This window comes from Engraulis encrasicolus, chromosome 20 (assembly GCF_034702125.1).
Source record: "Engraulis encrasicolus isolate BLACKSEA-1 chromosome 20, IST_EnEncr_1.0, whole genome shotgun sequence".
Taxonomy (NCBI): Eukaryota; Metazoa; Chordata; class Actinopteri; order Clupeiformes; family Engraulidae; genus Engraulis; species Engraulis encrasicolus.
In genome coordinates this window covers 34,056,540-34,073,090 of record NC_085876.1, presented here as the reverse complement: position 1 = coordinate 34,073,090, position 16,551 = coordinate 34,056,540, and the positions used below count along the sequence as shown (strand labels likewise).

Genomic DNA, 16,551 nt, shown 5'->3' with positions numbered 1-16,551 from the left:
GGGAAAACCACTAGCCACAGAGGCTGGTGGGTGAAAAAGTTAATGTCATGCCCTGACACACACACACACACACACACACACAACTTGCACCTGACCTATACCCAATCCCACTGCAATCCCACTCAGTCACAGTACCCCACACACACACACAGGTACACAGTCGCAAACACACACACATACGCAGTCAAACACACACGGACGCACACACACAGGCACACAGTCACACACACACACACACACACACACACACACACACACACACACACACACACACACACACACACACACACACACACACACACACACGTGTGCACAGCCACAGCCACACACACACACACACACACAGACACACAAACACACCCCTTCCTCCTGTTCCGTGGCCCTTCTCCCAGCCCTAGGGCCACAGTGCAGTGATCTCTGCCCTGATAAGGGTCCAGTCCAGTCCAGGCAGAGCAGAGCGACTACTAGACTGGCCAAGGCGGCCTGCAGACTAGACTGGCTTCATGCGTGGGACTCGGAGAGATAGGGGGTGGAGGAGCAGGAGGGGAAGAGAGAGAGAGAGAGAGAGAGAGAGAGAGAGAGAGAGAGAGAGAGAGAGAGAGAGAGAGAGAGAGAGAGAGAGAGAGAGAGAGAGAGAGAGAAATAGTCTGCAAGTTTGTGAGTGAGTGAGTGTGTGTGTGTGTGTGTGTGTGCGTGTGTGTGTGTGTGTGTGTGTGTGTGTGTGTGTGCGTGCGTGCGTGCGTGCGTGCGTGTGAATGGTATTCTCAGATGCGAAGAAAGGTTTGGAGCCAGCATGGCTCCACTGTCTACCTGTACCCCCCCCCCCCCCCCCACACACACACACACACACACACACCACCCATAACTCTAACCACCACCATCCGTCCCACCCTCTTGTCACCATCCCCACCCCTCATGCTCAGGCCTGTCACAACTAGGCAAGCATACTAGGTAATTCCCCAGGGGTTCCCAGCTGAAAGGGGGCCCTCAGGTAATGACTGGTTACACACATGTATTCCAATGACAGCAATGGCAACTTTGTGAGTGGGGCAACGACTCCCTAAAAGTCAATGATCGAAGTGTAATGATAGTGCAATGATACTGCTATCGAAATCTCCCTGGATGGGGGGTTGGGGGTGTCTCATTAATAGTTCGAAGAGAAGAAAAAGGCCCCCAAGTCCCTCTTTGCCTCGGGCCCCCAGGTGCCTTGAAGCGTCCCTGCTGGTGCTGAAGACTGCAGGCGCCACTGCTGTAACAGCAGCCTCAGGTATGCTGCACGGCAGACACTAGAAAAGCTTCACACACTCACACACACACACACACACAGACAAACACACACACACACACACACAGACAAACACACACACACACACACACACACGCCTGTCCGAAAAGAATGAAGACTTTTTTTAGAGTACTACGCACTGAGGGCATATTGTATTGCATTACACATGGTTTTTTTGCTCTGAATATTTCATCAAAATAAAATTTTAAAATTGTGCATTATTTATAAAAGAAATTTGGTGTTATTATTGTGCTATTATTGTCTTATCGCTTGTTAAAATTAGTATAACTGAATTTGTCAATAAAGTGGCAAATAAGTGATGGTGCCCACCTGTTGAAATGCAGTGCTACTGCATATACGTATAAAGATATTACTGAAAAGGTCCCAGTAGCCTATTCTAAAGGCAAACATGAAGTGACCGTAGGCCTACCGGTGAGTACTGGTCCAGTTAAAGCACTGAATGCAATCATGTGTATGTGAATAATAATAATAATAAGACAGGCTAATTAATCTTATCATGACTGATGCCCGTTGATTTCCTACCAGTAGCCACAACCGTTATAATATCCTGCAAGAGCATCGGCTTGATAAGCGGTGGTCAGTAGATCCACCATCAGCCTACCTTTATGTCATGCCCAAACAGCAGCCAGCGCATGGACATAGGCTGTCAAGGTCTGTGAGGCAGTGAATAACTGGAATATATGAAGACTAGAAATCCACTCAGAGAGTACAGGCCCCCACCAAGAAAGCTGTTTGATAGAACATTTGATTATGTCACACTGCATTTTTTCCATGTCTTTCTGTTAGAAACTGGAATGTGAAAATTCGCCCCATCCTTAACCTGGGCAAAGCCAACTATTGACTCCGTCAAACAGTCAGGTGAAAGCTAAGAGGAATCCGTCTCCATGGCGGGTGGGAGATGGTCTGATCCATCTTACTCTACCGTTTAAATTCATTGGAGTTCCAAATTCAAACTAAAACTCATATTGTGTTTTATTAGCATAACTGTTACGATATAATGTCGCAAAAGCATACAAATAGCCTAACAAAACAAAAGTGTGAATAGCGTTACCTTAATCAATCAATAACGGACTTCGCGGGTGAGTTCTGCGTCACCACTCTCAACTGTTTGCTGATTGGCTAAACAGTGAGCGAACCGAGCTTGTATACTTTTGCCAGATTATGTGCAGACCCAATCTTTGGGTGGAGTACATAGGATGATGGCTTTGCCAGGCTACCCCATCCTGCAATGGGGAAGAATCTTTTAAGAATCTCTTCACTTGTTCCTTTTGTCATTTCCAACAAAATTTCAAATAAATCCGTGCCTCACTTTTTGAGTTATCCTGCTGACGAACAGACAGACAGGCAAACAAACCAACGTGACTGAAAACATACTTGGCAGAGGTAATAACGATGAAAGTAAATTCACAGATACAATGGATTATAATAATGCAGTTCTTAACTAACTGAAGAAGGGAAAGGGAATGTCGTTTCTGTTTGTTTGTGTTTGTTTTGGTTTACTTTAGTTATTCAATCTATTCGATTATTAATTTGCTGTAGGCCTACATTTCCACTCCCTGCTCTCTCTCGTGGCCCCCCAAAGGTCCCTGGCCCCCACCTTGAAAACCACTGGCCTACACACTAGCAATTGGGCAATTTTCATTGTGGTGCCTGAGGTTTTGTAGCGCATTGCATTGTCATCAAGCAAGCATAGCCTGTTGTGGTGCCCGAGTCATGCCATATGGTTTAAGTGTGTGTTTAACAAAGAAAGAAACACGCACATTGGTCTAAAAAATACGGACTTCATGGTTGTGCAACTTTAATTGAGAAAGCCAAATTACACTTGGCGGTTGGGATGTGTGTGTGTGTGTGTGTGTGTGTGTGTGTGTGTGTGTGTGTGTGTGTGTGTGTGTGTGTGTGTGTGTGTGTGTGTGTGTGTGTGTGTGTGTGTGTGTGCGTGTGTGTGTGTGTGTGTGTGAGAGAGAGAGAGAGAGAGAGAGAGAGAGAGAGAGAGAGAGAGAGAGAGACTTTTGTTTTGTTATTTGTATGCTTTGGCAACATTGTATCATTACAGTCATGCTAATTTAGGGCAGTCATGGGTGAGCGGTTAGGGCGTCAGACTTGCATCCCAGAGGTTGCCGGTTCGACTCCCGACCCGCCAGGTTGGTGGGGGGAGTAATCAACCAGTGCTCTCCCCCATCCTCCTCCATGACTGAGGTACCCTGAGCATGGTACCGTCCCACCGCACTGCTCCCCATGGGGCGCCACTGAGGGCTGCCCCCTTGCACGGGTGAGGCATAAATGCAATTTCGTTGTGTGCAGTGTGCAGTGTTCACTTGTGTGCTGTGGAGTGCTGTGTCACAATGACAATGGGAGTTGGAGTTTCCCAATGGGCTTTCACTTTTTCACTTTCAATAAAGCACAATTTGAATTTGAATTTGAATTTGAATTGAGAGAGAGAGAGACAGACAGACAGACAGACAGACAGACAGACAGACAGACAGACAGACAGACAGACAGACAGACAGACAGACAGAGAGACAGAGAGAGGCTTTGAGTGGGACTGTGCAATAGTGTAGGCTTAGGCCTAAATGAAGCCTACTAGCCTACATATGACCTATGATTGCCTAATGCAGATCACTACTATCCATCCTACAACAGAATGAAAAAATAGTTTGCGAGAATTCCCTGGCCAAACAATAAACTAAAAAGGTATAATATATAGGCCTATATGAGCTTACCACTGCAGGAGTTGGGTTCCCACACAAGCCATTTTTCAGCATCTCTCAAAGGCCTTATCATGGGTAATGAAATATGCTTTTCGTCACATGCATTTGGAGACCTCCAGGCGTGACTTACTTCTGCACATGCGCAGCAATCCTATCCCAGAAAGCTCTGCTGGAGGAACATCCGCACGCACGAATTTGAGAAACAGCCTGAAAAGCTAACTAATAATCATGTCGGACAAGAAACCAACCGTGGATTTGGGACTGTTGGAGGAGGATGATGAGTTTGAAGAATTTCCTGCAGAGGGTATGTGTTCGCTATGTATCTCAATGCCCTCTTCTTCAATCTAAATGACTTAATAAACCATCGACAAATCAGAGTGACTCAGCTGGGTTGCTAATGTTTTGTTAGCACCGTGGCTACCAAACAAGCCGGATTTATTTAACTCTGCGTTTGAGTAGGTAGGTTGGTAATTTAAATATATACCAGACAAATACACGGTATAGAATTTAATGTTTTGTACCCGTTTAATCGCTCACTGTCTTCGTCCAACCTTAATTGGATACCAATCTCAACAGCTAACAGCTAGCTGGCATCAGTTCTGTAGGGCTGTGCGCTAGTAGGGCTGTGCGCTGCCTTGGACTGACATTGGCTAAACGAGGGTAAATCGCCGAGGTTCTTGAAAATGAAGGAGACCACAGATTGCGTTTTAAAGAAGTGGCTGAACTACTGCTACTGCATTGGGGCTATGGTGGATGCTGTTTGGAAGTTGTCATGGATTGTCGAAGTTACCAGTCACGGTTAGCATGGTGGTTAGCTAGTAGCATCGCCCGACCTCGAGTTTCAATGAGGCAGACGCATGCTATGTTGTTGTATGCGGCTAGCACAACACCGATAAACCTAAGTGTTACAACACGCATCGGTTCAAACCAGAGAGATGTATTACCGGTATGTACATTATATGGTTCAAACGCTGTGCTTTCACATCTTGGCAGATTGGACCGGACTGGATGAGGATGAGGACACCCATGTCTGGGAAGACAACTGGGATGACGACAACGTAGAGGATGACTTCTCAAACCAACTCAGGTAAGCTACCCTATGGCTGACAGGATTCCCTGATTGACGCTCCCAACCCAGGACGCTCCCATTTCATCTCGCTCCCACTAGCCAGACTATCGGTACCACCGCCATATGACGGAGCCAGTTATCTTGTTGATGTTAGTTTTTTGTTTCTAACCCTAACCTTAACCCTAAACCTAACCCTAACCCTAAATTGCTTGTATGTGGCAGTATATGATAATACGTGAAATATAATCGGGTGGGACCGCACGTCCGGGAGTGATAGAAACACCTGGGACCGCACGTCCGGGAGCGATCTCAGTTGGGAGTCTCCATCCCCTTACCGCTGACAGACAGGCATTTCGGATTATTCAGAACGGTTTCTTTTTCCCCAACGTCTCGCGTGTATGGTAAATTGGAAATGCGGTAACTGAAGCAGTGTTGGTAGTTGTAGTTCTACACACTGCGGATAAATACAAGTGTTCACACCAGTGCAGTGTGTGTACTACTGAACTCATTGCCTTCTCACCTGTGTTGAAGGTGCCATGCTCAAGAGTGCCCATAGGCATAGCATTTTGCTGCTCTACAATTCAATAATAGGGTTTTTCACACTGTACTCAAAGATGTACAGTGACCACAAGTTGTAATATAACAGTGTATGCATGGAAAGTTGTATCTGGATGGGCCTAAATCTCCATATTAATTTGTCACTGTAGTTGGTGGTATGCTAAACGTGCACTCACTAATGGGACAAAGTGGCTAGTAAATTGGTCTTTTCTTATAGCCAAATTGAAATTTCACCAGCATTTGGGCGATTGGCTGGTGTTCATTTAGAGCCCTGTGTACCAGGTAAGCTTATTGGTTACATACCCAGGAGCAGTATGGGATGGGTGCTTTGCACGAGGGCACCTCAGCCATGGAGTGTGGTAGGGAGTGGAAGGGTGGGATTCAAACCTGCATCTCTCTGATCTAAAGCTCATCTCCTTAGCCGTTAGATCATGGCTGCCCAGTTGTCATAGACAGTTCATTTAGATCAGGGGTGGGGAACCTATGTCTCGAGGGCTGTTTGCGGCCCTTGAGGCCATTTTATCCGGCCCCTGATGCAATTTTAATGTTATGCAGCTTCAGTTGAAATATGACATATTCTCTAATGGAATCTTAGAAAATACATTTGCAATACAATTAAGTAATATTCAGGGGACCTAGAGAAGGTGGTGGCTGCCTTCAATATAGGCCTAAAGTGTGGGGGGGAATTCTGGTTTGTGTTCATAGTACGGCCCTTGGAGGACTTTTACGGCCCTCGGATGAATTTGAAGTGGCACCTCGAATGAAAAAGGTTCCCCAGCCCTGATTTCGATACTTAGGTGGCACTCGATGCACTTGATGCCGTGTGCAAGTCAACCTTTGTCTTCCAGTCGTCTCCCTTGGCCTTGGTGACATTGGTGTGGCTCAGACAAGCTGCAGTAATCACTTGCAAAGTGTCTGAGTGTTTTAAGCAATGGTGTAGGTTTGGTTTGGAAAGTGGTTGGGACAAATTGTATGAGGTTAATATTTTAGCCTACATTGTATCTGTGAAAAGGTGGTGGGGACATTTTTAAGTTCATCTCAAAAGTTGTATGGACATGCCCCCATCACACCCACCCCATATACTACACCCCTGGCTCCAAGATATCGCATGTAGGTCATTTTACGTAATATAGAGGGAAAAGTGACAGCCTGACTTTTGCAGTTAAAAATAGTAGTAGTCAGTGTGAACAGGCATGTCTGATGAACACCCTGTTGAGTCGAAACGTTGTATGACTTGAATCAACCTTCAAAGCGGAGCTACAGTGTGCAAGCATCTACTCTTTTTTTTTTACTGTCCGATACACCTTTGTCCTGCACCTGGCCTCAGCGAGGTGGGATTTGCATACTCTCTTACCCTTATAAATATTTTACCTTCTGTAGCGAGTTTTATGAATTTTTGATGTTTTTATTTATTTATTAAAATGGTCCTTTTGTTTGTAAATGACATCATGCCATCACTTCACAGTTTTTAAAGTTGGCATTTGTTCTCAACCTCTGACAGGTTTTTTTTTCGGACCCATCTGAAACGAGGTTGTCTTTCTGTCCCATAGGCAGCAAACACTTTGTATTTTGTTTAGGGATGCTGGATATATCGGCATTAACATTACATTACATTGCACATGGCAGACGCTTTTTAAACAAAGCGACTTACAATCGAGGACATAATCATAGCCAACTTCACTAACAGATAACGAGTGCACAGGAAATGGCACATCAAGGGCAGATGCTAAGTAGGGTTAGTTTACTTTTTTAATTAAAAAAATAAAATAACGCTGTTGTGAAGGCTTTTAAGTAACGCTGTTGATTGCTTTTGTTTAATTTATGAGTTAATACATGTTTTGAGAATGAAAGAAGTCTCTAAAATGCTCTCAATTTAAATCTAACGATATCAGCTGATATCTGTTATCGGCTTTAACAGTAATATTAATATCAGATATTGGTATCGGCCAAAATGTTCACATCAGTGCATCCTTCATTTTGTTGATGTGAAGTAACACCCCACCCGTCTCCTTTTATGTCTTCACAGGGCGGAGTTGGAGAAGCATGGGTACAAGATGGAGACGTCATAGCTTCAGCACCTGTGATGGATAATACATGGACTTTTGAAAATGTGCCTGTTTTAGGCTTTGTGTTGGATGGGTGGCTCACTGCCACCTGTTAGTCCACAGTTTGGTTACACCTTCCAAGACCCATGCACGAAGCCGAGGGCGTTCAGTTGGGTTGTTTTCTTTTTTTTATGTCTTTCTGTGGAAATACAGTTTATAAATTCTGATATTAAAACTGCTCAGTGCATTTCCTGACCAAGTGGTTATTCATTTAATGTATATGCCTGGACTTGCATCAGGCAAAAGCAGTTTTTGGTTTTGTTTGACAGGAGGGCAGGGATTACGTCTTGTACACAACACTTAACCAAGCTTAATGCTGGGCCAATTACGGGCTTAGACGCAACACAATCTCAATTCAGAGATTAAGCCTTCTCGTCAGGTTTTGTCAAGCCAAGTTAATTTGTATTTGAATTGGAGATTTTAGTGGTATATTTGCAGAGAAGTAAGTCCATAAATATTATAACAATGCACATTTGTGTGTGAGCGAGAGCAACACACACACACACACACACACACACACACACACACATACACTTTTCCTCTCCCTCTCACACAAACCCACTTTGCTCTCCCTCACATAAGCACACTTCACACACACACACACACACACACACACACACACACACACACACACACACACACACACACACACACACTTTTCCTCTCCCTCTCACACAAACCCACTTTGCTCTCCCTCACATAAGCACACTTCACACACACACACACACACACACACACACACACACACACACACACACACACACACACACACACACACACCTCTGGGGAGCCGTGTGCCACTCCAAGGAATAGAATAGGAGAGGAGAGGCACTGCCGACAGCAGCAGGAGCACCAGCAGTCAGCCTGCCGTTTTGGTCTCTGCTGTGCACTTGCCACTTCTTCCCCAGGGCCCCGTGGTGCTCTGCAGAGTCTCTGAAGGGGAGATTATCCAGTGCCGTGTTTGTCGGAGGCGGGGGGGTGGTCTCCGCATGGGGTGTCCCCCCCACCATCACCACCACCACCGCAGCCTGTGCCTGGACCTGCCCACCTCTGACCAGAGACCTGCACTCTTCCTGCTTTGCACCGCGGGGGAGCGCCGGCTCCTGCGCGCCCGAATCACAGGCCAATTTTCCCAGCCGTGCACCAGAAGCAGCCAGCCAGCCCGCCAGCCCGTGGCCGCCTCCAGACGAAACCACCCACCCCCAGCCTCTCTCTCCCTCTCCACACACACACACACACACACACACACACACACACACACACACACACACACACACACACACACACACACACACACACACACACACACACACACACACACACATTCATTTCACAAACACACTTAAGGAAAGGCAGACACACACACCACACACACATGCTCTGTTCTGCAGATACAGTGATGTGTACACAGTACACACACACATACACACACACACACAGATGTGCACATCACCCACCCGCCACCTTCTCTGCAGAAATGATTTCTCTGCTCCTCGGAGCCTGGGCCCTTAATGAGCTGAAATGGATGCCAGTAAGGCTCGGCTGGGTTGCAGAGAGAGGGAGAAAGAGGGAGGGAGGGAGAGAGACGGCTATAGAGATGGACAGAGTGGGAAGGAGAGAGTGCTTCCTCCGTGTTGTATTATCTCCCTTTGTGTCTGCTTCTCTCTCCTCTCTCTCTCTCTCTCTCTCTCTCTCTCTCTCTCTCTCTCTCTCTCTCTCTCTCTCTCTCTCTCTCGCACTCCACATTTCAGAGAGAGAAACACGGCCCACTGTCTGAAGATCAGACATGTTTTTTCCATCTAACTTCTTGGGGGTGTGTTGGTATGAATTTCTTTTCATGATATTTTTTTCTGTCTGATTACACCAAGCAAAGATCCGTTGAGGCAGAGAGGCATGGAGAGCCCTGTTGATGGTTTTGAAATGTCTCCTTTCTCCTGTTGTTTCCCTCCAGAGGTGTTTATGTTAAAAATCAGAGAGTTATTGTTGAAGATGCTCGAGATCAGTCATTCCTTAACTTTGTTTAGAATACCAGGGCAGGCCCACTTTGAAATGTGAAAAAGGTATGTGGTTCACCAAACCTTAAATCGCAACTTGATACATAAGACTGCAATGACAGACTTTTTTTAAATTTTCCCAAAAAGCATATGAACCTATGATACTCGACTAATGTTGAGTTAGTTTAGTTCATTGTTTTTCCTTATTTTTTTTCAGTTATCAGTTGTCAGATGGAAGTGTGTGACACTGCTTCTTTACGATTCACCACGTTTCGGTACAAGGCTTTTATCAGAGATCCTTGTTTTTTTCATCCATGTCAGTTACAAAGTGGATTCCAAAAAAGTTGGGACACATGGTATTTGGTGAATAAAATCAAAATGTTAGTATTTTCAAAACATTCAATATGTTAATAAGGTACAGCATTGTGTACAGACAACATATCAGTTGTTAAAGTCAAGCAGAATTATTGTTTTGAGGTAGTTATGTGATCATTTAAAATGTCACCCTTTTTTGAGATCTGTTGCATGGGTCGAAATTTAAATGAACACTTATTTCCCTCAAAACAATGCTTTTGCCTCACTTTAACTGTTGCTATGTTGACCTTGTGCCATTGTGCATCTTACGCATGAATTGAATATTTTGAAAATGGCAGCATTTTACCTTTATTCACAAAATACCAAGTGTCCCTACTTTTTTGGAGTCCACTTGTTTATTTTGCACTATGCAGTAATTAAAATCATATCGAAAAAATTAGGGTACATTTTAGGATCCACCTGTAGTATCACCAAGGCCCACCAGTGGGCCCATGTCTACAGTTTGGGAACCCCTGCTCTAGATGCAAAATAAACCACTAAACCAGGTGCGTGGAGCCCAAGGAAAAAGTTCAAATAGAAAGTCTGAACGGCACAGTAAAAAAAGGACTAAGTACTGTCTTCTTTAATGTGCGATTGGCCCTTGCTCTTTTCACCAGCGTGATGGTAAACACAGTTGTTGTCTCCTTTTACATGGTGATTAGCAACCGCTCTATCTCTCTCTCTCTCTCTCTCTCTCTCTCTCTCTCTCTCTCTCTCTCTCTCTCTCTCTCTCTCCTTGTGTCACGTGTTTGGTTGGCAGGGCAGGTAAATGGGCCACATCTCCCATGGGGTTAACTCAGCATTGCAGAGTCTGATGGGAGCATTTTCATACAATAGTACATACAAGAGTGAAATACACGGAGGCATACAGATGGAATTTAAATATATTGTAGGCCTATAAGCTGGGACACTGACCCTTCAAATCATGTGAAACGGGGAGAAAAAAAAATTCGGCGAAGATCATAGCCAATAAAAAACAAAGGCCACTGCACTGAAAATGTGGACATGTATAACACATTTGAATTGGAGATGTAATGATTTCTTTTTTAAAATAAAAATAAAAACTGATTTGGAGCTGCGGTGACACGTGCTTCTGCGGGGTTCGACTGCCACCCCAATCGACCGGGGACGGGGACGATGACACACATGCAAATATTCGTCCGCCCGCCCGCCCTTGAAAGTGGGTGCCTCGTGCGCCGGGTCATTATTTTAATTGTTGGAAAGTCGTTGAGGTGTGATAATCACTGAGCGTGTGCCGCACGCCTGCCACTTCCACCGAGGACTGGGGTAGAGTGGTGTGTGTGTGCGCGGGTGCGTGTGTGTGTGTGTGTGTTTTGGGGGGGGGGGTTCACCATTTTGTTTGTGCCAGAGGTGGAAGATTGGGGTCTTCAGACTGAATTGAGCAGGGCCTTTGTGGCTGCACCCAAAGTAAATTTGGCTATTCTTTGGGATAATGGCGATACATACATCTGAGGTTCTTGTAGTATTTTTACGCCAAATTATCCCCTTTGTGCCTTTGTGATGGGTTGTTTTCATGGATCCTTTCATTCCCTTTCTCTGCGTTTATTTATTTATTTTTGAACAGCAGCAGGCTGATTTGATCAGTGCTGACTAGTCTCTTCATTCGTAACATATGACATGTTTGACGTATTGAACTTCAAAAGGGAATTGAATTCCTTCTTTATAAGTTCTATTGCTGAAATTGGTGAAAAAGCCCACTATTTTTTAATACATTCATCATTAAATTTAAGCAGCATTTTTGAGTAATAAACATAATTGTGAGTACATAAAGCATGGAGGTATACTGCATCTGATCTTATCTTCACCAGGTTAATCAGGAAGAATGCTGCTAATCCATGACAGTCTCACGGCATGTGGTCATTAGGTGTTTACCTATTTGGTATTGATTTATTATAGCCTACGTATATTGCCATACAGATTGATTTGATTCACAGTTGTTGGTGTCTGAGAAGTGTGTGCGTGTGTGTAGTCTTGTTGAGCTGAGGGGGTGGGGATTGATAGATGGTTTCGATCGATGTATGGATGGATAATTGGGGGGGGGGTATGTGGTGTTTGTTTGGTACCACAGCATGGGGTCGTATAATGGTAGAGAGAGGAGGGTTGAGGGTACTGTATGGATGTGGGGTGGGTGGTGGAGGCAGGGTAGGGGTCCTCTCCCCAAGCCAAGACCAGAATCCCAGGGTGGTGGTGGGGGTCCTCTTCCTTCTCCCCCGATCCAAGACCAGGCAGACAGGCAGGGGGTGGTGATGGTGAGGACAGAGGGCAGAGGGTACTGCATGGTTGTCTAGTGTATAGATGGGTGGTGGTGTTGGGGGGTCCTCTCCCCTCTTCTCATTACCTGAGCCAAGACCAGCCAGGCAGGGTGGTGGTGGTAGGGGGTCCGGGTCCTCTCACTTCTCCCCTCTCCCCGAGCCAAAAGCAGGCATGCAGGGTGGTGATGGTGGTGGTGGTGGTGGGGGGTCCTCTCTCTTCTCCCCTCTTCCCGAGCCGAGAGCCAGCATGCAGGGTAGGGCCTGTGGGGCGGGCAAAGAGCAGCTGCTCCCATAATGGGTCTAATTGCGCGTTCCTTTTGTGGCCACGAAATTGGTGGCGAAGTAGCTACAATACTCAAACCCTTAAACCTCCAGTTTGGGGAGCAGAGACGGAGAGGGAGAAAGAGACAGAGTGAAGAGTGTGGACGTGTGTGTGCGTGTGCGTGTGTGTGTGTTTGTGTGTGTGTGTGTGTGTGTGTGTGTACGTGTACGTGTACGTGTACGTGTGTGTGTGTGCGTGCGTGCGGGCGTGCGGGCGTTCGTTCGTGTGCGTGTGTATATGTGTGTGTTAGGTGGGGGATGGTCATGGGGTTCAAGACACATGAGGGGTGGGGGATGACTAGTGACTACTCCCTGACGAGGAACCATCATTGCCCACCACCCACGACCACCCCCCAGCCCCCTGCATCCCACACCTGCACTCACCCCCTCGCGAAAGTAAACACACATAATAAGGTGTAATTACTTTAAAAAATAATAACGAGAGCCCTCCATGCGACAATGGTGCGCCTGTTTATCAAGGGAGGTAGAAATCATAGGGGTGCCGAGGGAGGGGGAAGGGGGGGGGGTGAATGAGGACAACGTAACCCCCACCCCCCAACACACACACACACACACACCAACCCAGAGGCCGGACAAGGGCCCTGATGCCTGTGATTGTTGTGTATTAAATTCATTTCCATCCCGGTGGGCCAAACTTACTGTCAGGCATCAGACTGTGAAGCGAGAAAGAGAATGGTGGCGTCGTGTAGTTATTGTCTTCAGACCAAAACACAATAAACCATGTAAACATGATACACCAGACATTCGTTTTCTTGAAGAAAAACGCCAGTAACCGCAAAGCTTACATGTGGCAAGCTTGCTGTCTGACACAATGTAGTGGCTGAGGCGCAACGAAATGCCAACCAGGATGGTCCTGCGAAGAAACACTGCATTAGTATGACAGCCACACCACGGGCTCCCCTTTCAACATTTTCCCTTTGAGTGTGTGTGCGTGTGTGTGTGTGTGTGTGTGTGTGTGTGTGTGTGTGTGTGTGTGTGTGTGTGTGTGTGTGTGTGTGTGTGTGTGTGTGTGTGTGTGTGTTTGTGAGAGAGAGAGAGAGAGAGAGAGAGAGAGAGAGAGAGAGAGAGAGAGAGAGAGCGAAAGAGAGAGAGAGAGAGGTGGTGGTGGTAGGGGCTTCCATTTTCAGCAGATGTCGGCTGCCATCTTTTTCTCATCTCTTCACCTCATGCCACAGACATAGTAAAAATATCAAATTAAAAGCCTGACTCATCGTGGCACTTGTGGAATGCCAGGCCGACACAGGGCCGCGGGAGCGCCGCAGCCCCCTCCTCGATTTCAGCACCGTTTAGACGTGATTGGCGCTTAAGCAGACCTGACGCGCTCTCCTACGGAGCAACGCAGGACCATGGGATATGTTTCGTTTTAGCACCATCAGTGGCGACTGAGTCACTGCGAAAACACACACTCCTGGTTTAATGTCACGTTGGATTAAAGCGCCAGGCGGTTTTTTTTTAGCAAGGGGTGCAGTTTATGACATTCTGCGCCTTTCAGCATCAGAGAGCTTTTTGTTTTTTCACATTTAATTCTCGGCAGTGGGGGTTGTAAAACTGTAATGACATGCGTGAGTTTAGCAAACAGACAATATCCCTTTGAGATGCTGATTTGTGAGAGGAACTGGAATGGAGGAAAAAAATATGTATAATCATTAAAACACACCAAAGCAGTGGAAAACGTGGCTCTACTGGAGGATAACGTGATGTAGACATCATCATGAGGCACACCACTGAAATCGGAGAGTGTTGTGCACGTTTTCAGTTTGGTTTAGCTACATGGCCATGGCAGACATGGGCCACAGCAGGGCAGAAATGAGAAACGTGAGGCAAAACCAATATAGCCAGCTGATTAGGCTGATGGCAAATAATACGGCCTATCATTTGCCTTTTAAAGTGCGTTTTTCAGGATGGCACAGCTTTCCAATTTGAATGTTGGTGGCCTAAAAGTAGGCCGGGAAAAAAAAACTGATTGAAATTATACGGAAGGTTTCAATATTATGTGCATTTTTTAAATTTGTGTGAAGTGAAATCAGCTCATCATCACTGTATCCCTAACCTGAAATTGGGCATGAAGAGGAGAGGAACGAGGAGTGATTGCCAAACATCATGCAAATGATGTTCCCGTGTGTAGGCCTACATCTTCAATTTCAGCAATTGACAAAAAGGCTCTTTAGCAAAACATCCCCTCACCTGGCTGGTTTGGTGGATTATCACGAGGTGGATTATCACCAAGCCATGATAGCATGCCGCTTGTCCGCTTGGCAGGTTGCCATGGAGCTACAGCTACAATAACGCAAACAGGGATGGTGTACTTTAGGCTGAAAGGCCTCATAGGAAGTCACTGACTTTGTATTTGTGCAAGATATCTGACTTACAGTACATTACGTTAGAGTACACCCAGCTGAGGCTTTTATCCAAAGCGACTTACAGGACATTGGTTACAGTCCCTGGAGCAAAGTATGGTTAGGTGCCTTGCCCAAGGGCATGTTGGCCATGGATGAAGGTGTATGGAGTGGAAAGAATGGGGTTCGAACCCGCAACCCTCTGATCACTTCCCAACCCATTGGACTAACAGCTGCCCACAACTTCACACAGGGATTGGTTTATGGATGTATGGGGTCTATATCTGTACATACAGGGGTCATATTCTGCCCAGTTCTGTGAGCATTGAGCCAGGGTTTTGGCTCCAACGATGAGGATAAAGACCTTTACATGTTCTACTATAGAAATGTCCTCAAAATGCTCATCTATATCACAAATATATATGTCATTTGCTATAATGTACACAAATATATATGTCATTTGCTATAATGTACTCACACTGTAATGATTTATATAATGTCATCTGGTCAAGCAGGCCTTACAGTGTAAGGCTTACACTATAATGAAAGAGTAATATGTGCATTGATAATATCTATATTTGTCCAAAATATTTGTGCATACGTGTAGGGAACTACAATTTACTGTAAACCACAAACAGTACTAGAAACAGGACAAAATTCTACAACGGGGCTTCGTGGAAGAACAGTGGCGTTGTTAATCCTTGCTTTCTTAGTTATGACATGCTCTCAACAGCAGACTCCTTACTGCGCTCTCATTCTTTGTCATCATGTACAGCAATACCCTGCAATTAGAGTTTGTTGTCGGTCGGTCGTCTCACTCTCTCCCACCCCCATCCCCCATCCCCCTTCCTCTTATGGTATTAAGTGTGTCCATCCTTATCAAGCAAGACTCATTTCACTTAATAGCCTTGGACAGTTTGGGAAGGAAAAACATTAACAGAACAATTTAAGCACATCATTTCATGCACGCTCCCGGCTGGGCAATTAACCACTCTCAGTGTTATCATCGCCGTCGAATTATCAGGTGCTCTCGATAATTGTAATTAATTAATTGTCTCGCTCAAGCGTGCTCCCCCGCCGTCGGGGCGAACGCGAGGTGTGGTGGTGTGGGCGGGAGCAAGTGACCTTTTAGAGGTGTAGCGGCATATCTATTCTCTCCTGCTTTTTCTTCTGCTGCTGCTGCTGAGCAATTTTCAAGGAAGGAACACATTTTGAATTCAATACTAATCTTCAACAATGTCCCAGACTTGATCTTGGGGTTTTTTTTTTACTTTGACCATAACCTATTGAACTGAATACTTATCTTCAACTATTCCCCATGCGTATGAAACTTCAAGACCTCACCTTGGGATCTTTACTGACTTTGAACTGTGGTCTTAATTTCAATAATAATCTTGAACTATTTTCCAGACTTGATTTTAGGATTTTTGTTTTACTTTGAGCATCTTGGACTCAGTAGTCTACTAATCTTCAACTATTTCAATTTCCCATACGTATAAAACTTCA

The 16,551-nt window shown here is 45.6% G+C and overlaps 1 long non-coding RNA gene across 1 annotated transcript; it reads left to right on the top strand.

Annotated features, from left to right (window-relative positions):
- Positions 1-4,148: 4,148 nt before the first annotated feature.
- LOC134436533 (uncharacterized) lies at positions 4,149-7,941 on the top strand. Its single transcript, XR_010032226.1, has 3 exons — positions 4,149-4,318; positions 5,008-5,101; positions 7,668-7,941. It is a non-coding gene; the product is annotated as an uncharacterized LOC134436533 (long non-coding RNA).
- The last annotated feature ends 8,610 nt before the right edge of the window (positions 7,942-16,551 follow it).